Raw genomic sequence first — 8,288 nt, 5'->3', positions numbered from 1 at the left:
CTGCTGATTTAATTTTGCTAAAGATGTATTATGTGGGCAGCTACATTTCCACTCAGAAAATCTGAACCTGCAAATCGACCTCAAGGCAGATAATTCTGAGGGAAAGCTCAGACAGATCTGTTACCTTAGGAGTCAGCCAAAGAAATCTTCTCTTTCCTCTAGGAAATTTCTTCCCCAGGTAGGAAAAGTTCATTGCAGACTTTCTGCATCATCAATCTTTTTGGTTTTTGATCAGAGCGGATGATCTTTCTTAAGGAGAGAAAGGAAGGAATGAATGAGGCATAAATAAAAAGTCAGGAAGCAGAGGTTCCCCTTACCCATGACTTCTTGCATTTACAAGTTGCTGGGTATAGATATATCTATGTATCTTTTATATCTACACATTTTTTAAAAGATAATTTCTCCAGAGATTTTGAGTGAGTAGTAAGGAAGAATAAGCAATTTAAATCTTGTTTGAATAGAGAGAGCAACCTGTTGATGATATTTATGATCACAGCCTCATTTAGGTTGGAAAAGCCCTCTAAAACCATCAAGTCCAACCCCAGCATTTCCAAGGCCACCACTGAGCCATGTCCCCAAGTGCCACATCCTCATGGCTTTTAAATCCCTGCAGAATATTTATTATTTAAGCAGGAGCATTATTTTTCCAGGGGTGTTGGTTTGAACATCCTTTAGATGGCATTGTCACTGCTGTGCTGTCAATTGTCACCGCTCCACATCCATTCCCTGTGGGAACCTCCTTCTATACTCTAAATTCATCTCCACACTTATTAAAAATAGATGGACTTTCTGCTTCCACGACATAAATAAGGTTGAAAAATCAACTTGATTGTCACAGAGAGTATCAGAACCTTCAAAACTTCCTGACAACAAAACTGGATTTTAATATTTCAGCCCTGCATTGCAATCAATGCCACAGTTCTGCCTCTTCCTGACAGTCTCTTTCATATCCAATTTCCTTCTGGACTTCTGCGAGTTCTTGCCTTGAAAGAGTTCCTTGACAGCAGGACGAGCTGCTTAATTACATGAAATATGGAAAGAAAACTTGAAGTGGTTTGGATTTTGCACCTTTTAATTTGTCTCTTTCCATGGCATCCCTCTCCTGCCCTGCCCTGGAGGTGTGATGCTGTTTTGGGAGAACAGGAGCAGTGCAGTTGTTAACCTTGGAGCTGAGCTGTAAACACCCCCAGAATTTTGGGAAATTCTGTAATTTCCCAAAGGCTGGGCTCTGGTGGAGGCAATTCTCACAGATTGAAAGATAGCAGGTAATTGAGGATCTTTGAGGATGTTGTCTCCATAGATTCCCACTCCAGCTTCCTTTCCCTGTTCCTTTAGAATATAATTTATGGCTGGTACTCAGAGGAGGTCACAAAAAAAATTCCTGGAGACAGGTGGGAGCTCCCACCCTTTAAAAAAAATTCCACATGAGGTTCCCTGCCACTCCAAAAGACATAATTAGTGAATATTCTCAGGCTTGCGACCAGAAACTGGAATTTGTGGATAAAATAAACGTGAACATCTCATGAAGTAAATTTTCCTTCTGTAGTACTAAAAAAGGTAGTTTAAATATCAGGGCTGTGGGGTCATCTGGGAAGTTTTTATGGTGCTCAGGGCAGGTATTGATGTTTTTGTGGTTCTGTGAGTGGCAGGTAGGTCAGGACGTGTCTGTCATCATGGTTTGTCTTCACTGGGTCATCTTTATGATAAAGTAGCAATGGACATTAACACTGAAAATTGGGAAAAATCAGTGTATTGGAAAACTAAAAACCCAATCCTGTTCTGATCTTCAGCATTATAAACTTCTCTTTTTTTATTGTAATGAATTTAAGAGAATTCTCCATATTAATTTTTTGTCCAGAAGGACTTTTTAGATTCCAGTAGAATGCAGGATTGTGCCTGGCTAAAATACACCCTTGTAGTCCCAAACTGATGTTTGATTGCCACAGGTTCTGTAGGACAGAGGGCAGAGGAAGCAATGAGTAAAGCATTCTGTATTTCACTGAAAACATCAATTTTAACAAGAGACCTTCAGTCAGAATTTGGAATTAAGGGCAGGGATACCATAAAAACATGAAAGAAGTGCTTCAATATCTACTCACTGCTGCTTCTGAGCAGCATCATTCAGGATCACCTTGCCCAGGAAATACTTTTGGCCAAAGCCAGAAGAAATCAAAGCACTTTGAGATAAATATTCCTGTATCTGTGTATCAGGGAAGAAACACTGGCAACTAATCAGTGTTTTTAGCACCACTTTCAGTGCTGCTATTAGAATTATCTGAGTAAAGTTACTACATTTTAAAACTTAGGGTCTTTAGATACAAAAATCTTGCCAGAAATTTCCTCGTGGCTTGTTTTCCCTCCTAAAATTAGCTGGATATTTAAAACAAGACCTGTGTGAGCGAAATCTCACTCCTCAGTATTCATTTAGGAACTAAAAAACCCAATTTTGACTTCAGACCAGCAGTTTAAAAAATGCTGAATCAAATCCTTCAACACAAATGTCCAAGCTCCAGGAGAGGCCTGGACTAATTGAACTGCAGCACTTTGAGAGAGGAGTTTAATCCAAGTTAGCTCAAGTTTAAACTTGCACAGACACAATAATTTGTTGGATTGGAGTTGTTTTTATGTTCTACCACAAGAGAAACCTGTTAACAATAAAGCATAACCCTTTCACTAAGCAAAACACTTGTGATTTCCAGGAAAAATACCATTTTTTTGCTATTTGTGGTAGGAGATCAAAGGACTGCACAGATTTGCAGCCATCTGAAAAGTAGAAGCTTATTTCTGCATTTCTCAATTTAATTCTAAGTAAAAGTTTATTTCAAAAGTGAATTTAATGTTAATATTTATCTTTTTAATAGAAATACCATTATAAAGTAAGTTATGTTAATATGAAATTATTGTATAATGGTTTTTTATTTAATATTTAGCTTTTTAATTTTCTTAATATCATTTCCTTCAGTGAGAGGAGGACATTTGCTAGGACAAGACATAAGTGCTGGCATGGTGCAATGAAAATTGGGATTTTGTACAATTTGAGAGTTTTCCAGGCTGCTTGATGGAAGAACAGAGGGAAATCTTAGTGGCTACTGTGTGGCACAGGAATGAACTCCTGATTTTCTCCTCTGCTCCTTCCAGAGGGAGCTGCATCTCCATCTGGATCTGATGCTCTCCGTTTTGCAGCTCTGGAGCTGCTTTAAATTTGCAGTGTTTGTGAATACCAGGGAATGATGCAGCTTTCACTGCCCTCAAGAAGGTCAAACAGAGTTTTCTAAAAATCAGCTAATTAGAGCTGTAAGTTAGATTAGACCAGGCTCTTCTCAACCACCTACGAGCATTTATCCTGTAAATCTCTGCAGAAGAGCTCACTGCCATAAATCCTTGTTTTTCTTTGAGGGAAGATATCCCACCAGCTGACCAAAACTGGGCTGGTGAACTTTGTAATTAATATTTTGCATGTGTTCATAAAACTCTCAGTGACCTATTTTTAAATAATGGGAAATGAGAAACCCCTCTAGGAGGGTCAGGCAGATCAGAAATCATCCATGAGGCAAGTGAAGGGCCAAATCCATTTTAATTGAACCCACTGAGAGCAGCTCTTCAGTCAAAGCCTGAAACTAAGTTTAAAACTAAAGCTGAGACTTTCAGGGGCTGGACCAGATGAAAACCCATCAGCTTTACTATGTTGAAGTTGAATCCTGCCAATTTACCAAATCTAGCTCATTATACATATGTAAATCAGGGCTGCAGTGCCTTTTGGGGTGTGGGCATTACTTTGTAGCCCTCCCGTTAAAATGTGTGATTAGTCCCAGCCAAGTCGAGCCCACCAATTAGCACCAGCTCGTTTTTCTCCTCTTCCAGCGTGTGCCTCCTTTGTTGCAGTGCACGTTGTTCATTAGCTGGTGCACCTCGTGCCAATTAGGGAGCGAGGCAAGCAGAAGCACTAATTCGATCATCTGGAGAGTTGCTTCCCAAGATCCTGCGGAGTCAGCGGAGACGCGGCCGTTCCTCCAGGGCGCTTCAGCGCGGGTTGGTGCTGCTGTTCCCCCTCTGGAGAAGCCTCCTGCTTTCCATTAACTAAAGGGAAAGCCTGGATCCCGAGGCAAGGGATGGCCCTGCTCAGCCCCGCTCCTGTTTTAATGAAGGAAATCCCAGGGCAGAGGCGGCTCCGGTGCCGCAGTGAGGCCCGTTCAGAAACACGGACACCACCGTCCCATTCCACCTTTCCCAGCTTGTCCGTGGCTTTCCCAGGCTCTGTCCGCAGCTGCACTGGTCCATAGGAGCAGTATTGTCCATAAGCACAGCAGCTCCCCCTTGGAAAGCTCCACTGAGCTGTCCAACGCAATGTCAGGGAGGAGCAGGAGTGATGAGCCCTTCCAGGAGCCAGCGTTGCAAAGGGATGTTGGATGTGGCACCTATTTCATGGAATTCTAGATCCATTTGGGTTGAAAAAGGCCTTCAAGACTGAGTCCAGCCACAAGGACCTTTAAGATTGAGTCCAACAACAAGACCTATTCCACAGACCTGTCCCTTGCTGTAATTAGAAATGTCCACTCCGAGGCTGCACTAAAACTGACCCTAAAGAGAAACAACCCCTTTGCCTTGCACACCGCTGCTCCCCTTTGATGCCAACTTTTAAAAGTCCAAATTCCCTGCTAGGATCTCGGAGCAGACCTTTGCTGGTGAGACAAGACTCAACATCCAGCGCTGTAAAATCCTCCTGGAAGGTTTGGGAGAGCCCACTCTGAGCGGTCCTGCCCAGTAACCCAGCTGAAAAAAGAGTGGCCTGTGAGTGGATTTAATAACTTTTCATATTTAAAATTGCCTTGTCATTTGAGTAATGAGCTCTCTGTGCTTTCTGCTGGAAAAGATCACCATGGAGTTTTTATTTTTGGTGGGGTACCCGCTTAGGCAGCCCAGGTGTGTTGCTAACTGAACCAAAATTATTAACCTTAATACAATTTTTAAACAATTATTAAGCTAATCGGATGCAAATTAAACAAAATGAACCTATAAATATATGTGTTTTTCAAATTAGTAATTGGATTTTTTGATGATCTTTGGCTTGACATTGATAAGCTGCTTCTCATAACAGTCTAATTAGGCAATATGTAAACTTTGGCATTCGGTTCTGTCCTAGTGGCTTTTTCAAATGATGTTTGTAAAATTTGCAATTTCATATTACAGATTAAAAATTAAAAACTGCAGGAGGCTAACATTAAAATGAGAATTCATTTCATGGAAAGCCCTGTAGACAAAATTCACCCTAATAGAATTGTGCATAAGGGGCTGCAAATCATGATCTATAGTTACACAGGGGAAGGCTTGTCAAAACCAGTATTGTTGGCCTGTAGTTCTATTCACAGTATTAAACCCATCAGTGGAGTCACTTTGGGGAAAATGCGAACATTATCAAAGAACAGTAAATTAGCAAGAAATTAAAGCATATACCCTTGCATTTCCAAAACAAAAGATCCCTTCATTAAAAACCTTTCATCAGTGGTTTAATATTCATAGCAGTAATTTGCATAACTAAATCAGTTTTCACTGATGAGAGACGACCAAAGTTTTTTTTTTTTTTTTTTTTTTAATTTTTTTTCTTCGCTAATTTCTTTTTTGAATGAGCTCCTCTAGTTTTTTGATTAAAATTTCACACCAGTAGTTGAGCAAAATTGAATACATGACTTCACTGTATTTGTGAGCCTCCTCCTTTTCAAGCCCGGGTTAAATGTTGCTGCTGGGTGAAAAGCAATGGCTGGGCTTGCTTTGTTTACCTTCCCAGTGTCTGTCCCTCCTGTGCCTCCCATCCTGCTGTCCCTGCTAAATGCCAACCCCAAAGCCCACGTTTGTTGGGTTTTTGTGACCTTTTCCTCACTCTCACACCTGTACATAAACACAGAGCCGGGAGATGACGCGGATGAGGCAGGAATAAAGAGAAGTCGTTTGAGTACACGTTAAGAACTTTCTCTGAAAGTAAAACCCTTCTTCCAAGTCCTTTTTAAATGTTTTCCAAGGACCAATTCCCTTGTGAGAAGCAGGGAGGGAAGAGGAAACATGTTTGCCTTAGGGAATGAAGGCAGAAAAGTCTTTTTCAGTGTAAATCAGTCTTTTTTTCAGGAACTATTTTAAAGTGTTGATGATTTGAGTCGGTGATTTTAAAGGTCTTTTCCAACCTTAACGAGTCTATGATTCTATGCAAAATAAATGTATTTTGTGCTGGCTGAGTAGCCTTTACTAGAAATTATTTTGAGAAATAATGAGATTTAATTCAGTTGAAATCTTTAAGAGGTGCAGTGGGCAACCAGTCGTGCAATATTTACGTGTAGGCTCTCTGGGCAGTGGTTTGTACATCTGAAATAATCAAATTCATTGGAATCACAGAAAACAGCTGTGATAGCAATTAGCAAAGACTTCATTTCTCCTCTAATTCAAACTTTTGGTCATTTACTATTAGAACTGGATAGCACTACTTTAAAGCGCTTAATCTTCCCCAGTGCATCCTTAGTTATTCGAAGGTGTGATCTCCCAAAGTGTTTCTGCTTTAACCAGCAAACAATACTCCATACAATGATGATCGATTCATCCTAATTAATACTGAAGCAGATATTGGCAGGCCCTTTCAAGTTTTTCCACCATTTTTAAAGAAAGGCCTTGAAAGAGAAGGACCTTGTCTTCATAATAACAAAGGTAAATATTTCTTGGGTTTTTGGTATTTTTCTGTCATTTCTTTGAATGATTAATTCCATGAGAACTATTTTATTATTTACTTCCACTCCAGAGTGATGATAAACAGTGTCCAACTGTGGAGGAATGGAAGGAATCAAGATGAACAACAGTTGTTTGTTGTTTACGTGAATCAAATTTACTTCCAAGAATACCAAAATGTCCCTTGGTTGTTTCAAAAGGCAGGGCAGGAATGATCAGAAAGCTCCACTAATCATGAACGGTCATTAAAACTTGCTTAAAAAAGAAGCAAGGGAACCTCTCTAAAATAAAGATGATGAATCTATCTGGAAAAATAAATTGCAGGACTCACCTTGGAGAGGACTGTGGGGAACTGGCTCCCATGGGAGCCACGCTGGAGCAGGGAAGGACTCCAGTCCCTGAGGAGGAAGGAACAGGGTGGTAAACTGACCAGCTGACCATGTCCCCTTCTCTCTGTCCCCCCTGTCCAGTTCAGGGAGTGATGGGGCAGCTCTGGTGGGTCCCTGGGTCAACCACCACACCCGGCCCGTGGCACAGCCATCAGTCCATGGAATGTCCCACGAAGGAACCTGGATATGCTGGCAGCAGCCCTTCACTGTTCTGCTAAAGAGGTTTGAGTCTGCCTTGTGATGCCCCAGGTATTGCAGCTCATGGGATTAAGGTTATATTTTTTAACATTATTCATTAAAATTTAGCAAGGAAATTTCTGTGGGAGCAAATCCACTAAATTGGTGCCCCATGGGCTGAGCACTTCCCAACGTGCCCTCATGCCAGGGAATGTGTTTGCAGATAAATTCATCACCTTCCAGTGCAAGCACAGGAATCTTTTCTTCACAGAATCCCACATTTAGGTTGGAAGGGGGCTTAGAGCCCATCCAGTGCCACTGCTGCCATGGCAGGGACGCCTTCCACTGGCCCAGGGTGCTCCAACATGGCCCTGGACACTTCCAGAGATCCAGGGGCAACCACAGCTTCTCTGGGCATCCTGTGCCAGGGCCTCAGCACCCTCACAGGGAACAATTTCTCCCTAATATCCCATCTAAATCTTTGTTCTTCCTTCAGCCTTGCCCATTTTAATATAATTTACAGCCCATGTATGAGAAAAGCAGAGCAAACTTCACTAAAAGCCCACCAAAATTCAAATGATGAATAATCTCCATTTAAAAAAACAGATTTCATTCTGCATGTTCTGTATTAATCTTCTAAAGGACAAGGCAGAAGAACTAAAAAAGGACAGAGAGATTGGTTATTTTCTTTATTTATGTAACTCTCCTAAACTTGGGTAATAAAACCCTGACTGCAGTTTAAGGATCTATATAAAAATGGTGAGGACTGAAATTTTGTTGTTTATTATTGACTTATAGCTAATAAGATTTATATTACCTAAATTATTTGTGTTTTTGTAAGTAAGTTAATACATAGAATATTGCTAAACTAGAGAATTTGCTGAAAAATAAGTTTAAGTGCACAGCCTTCTTCAGTTAATATCTTTCCATAGTAATTAATAATAAGTGTGTGGAATGCCCATTTTAATTTGCAAGCTGAGACATTTGGGGAGGTAAATTTACAATGTATAAGTGACT

This window comes from Corvus brachyrhynchos, unplaced genomic scaffold, assembly GCF_000691975.1.
Source record: "Corvus brachyrhynchos isolate BGI_N302 unplaced genomic scaffold, ASM69197v1 scaffold514, whole genome shotgun sequence".
NCBI lineage: Eukaryota > Metazoa > Chordata > Aves > Passeriformes > Corvidae > Corvus > Corvus brachyrhynchos.
The sequence above is the reverse complement of the archived record's forward strand: the minus strand, read 5'-3'. Positions refer to the sequence as shown.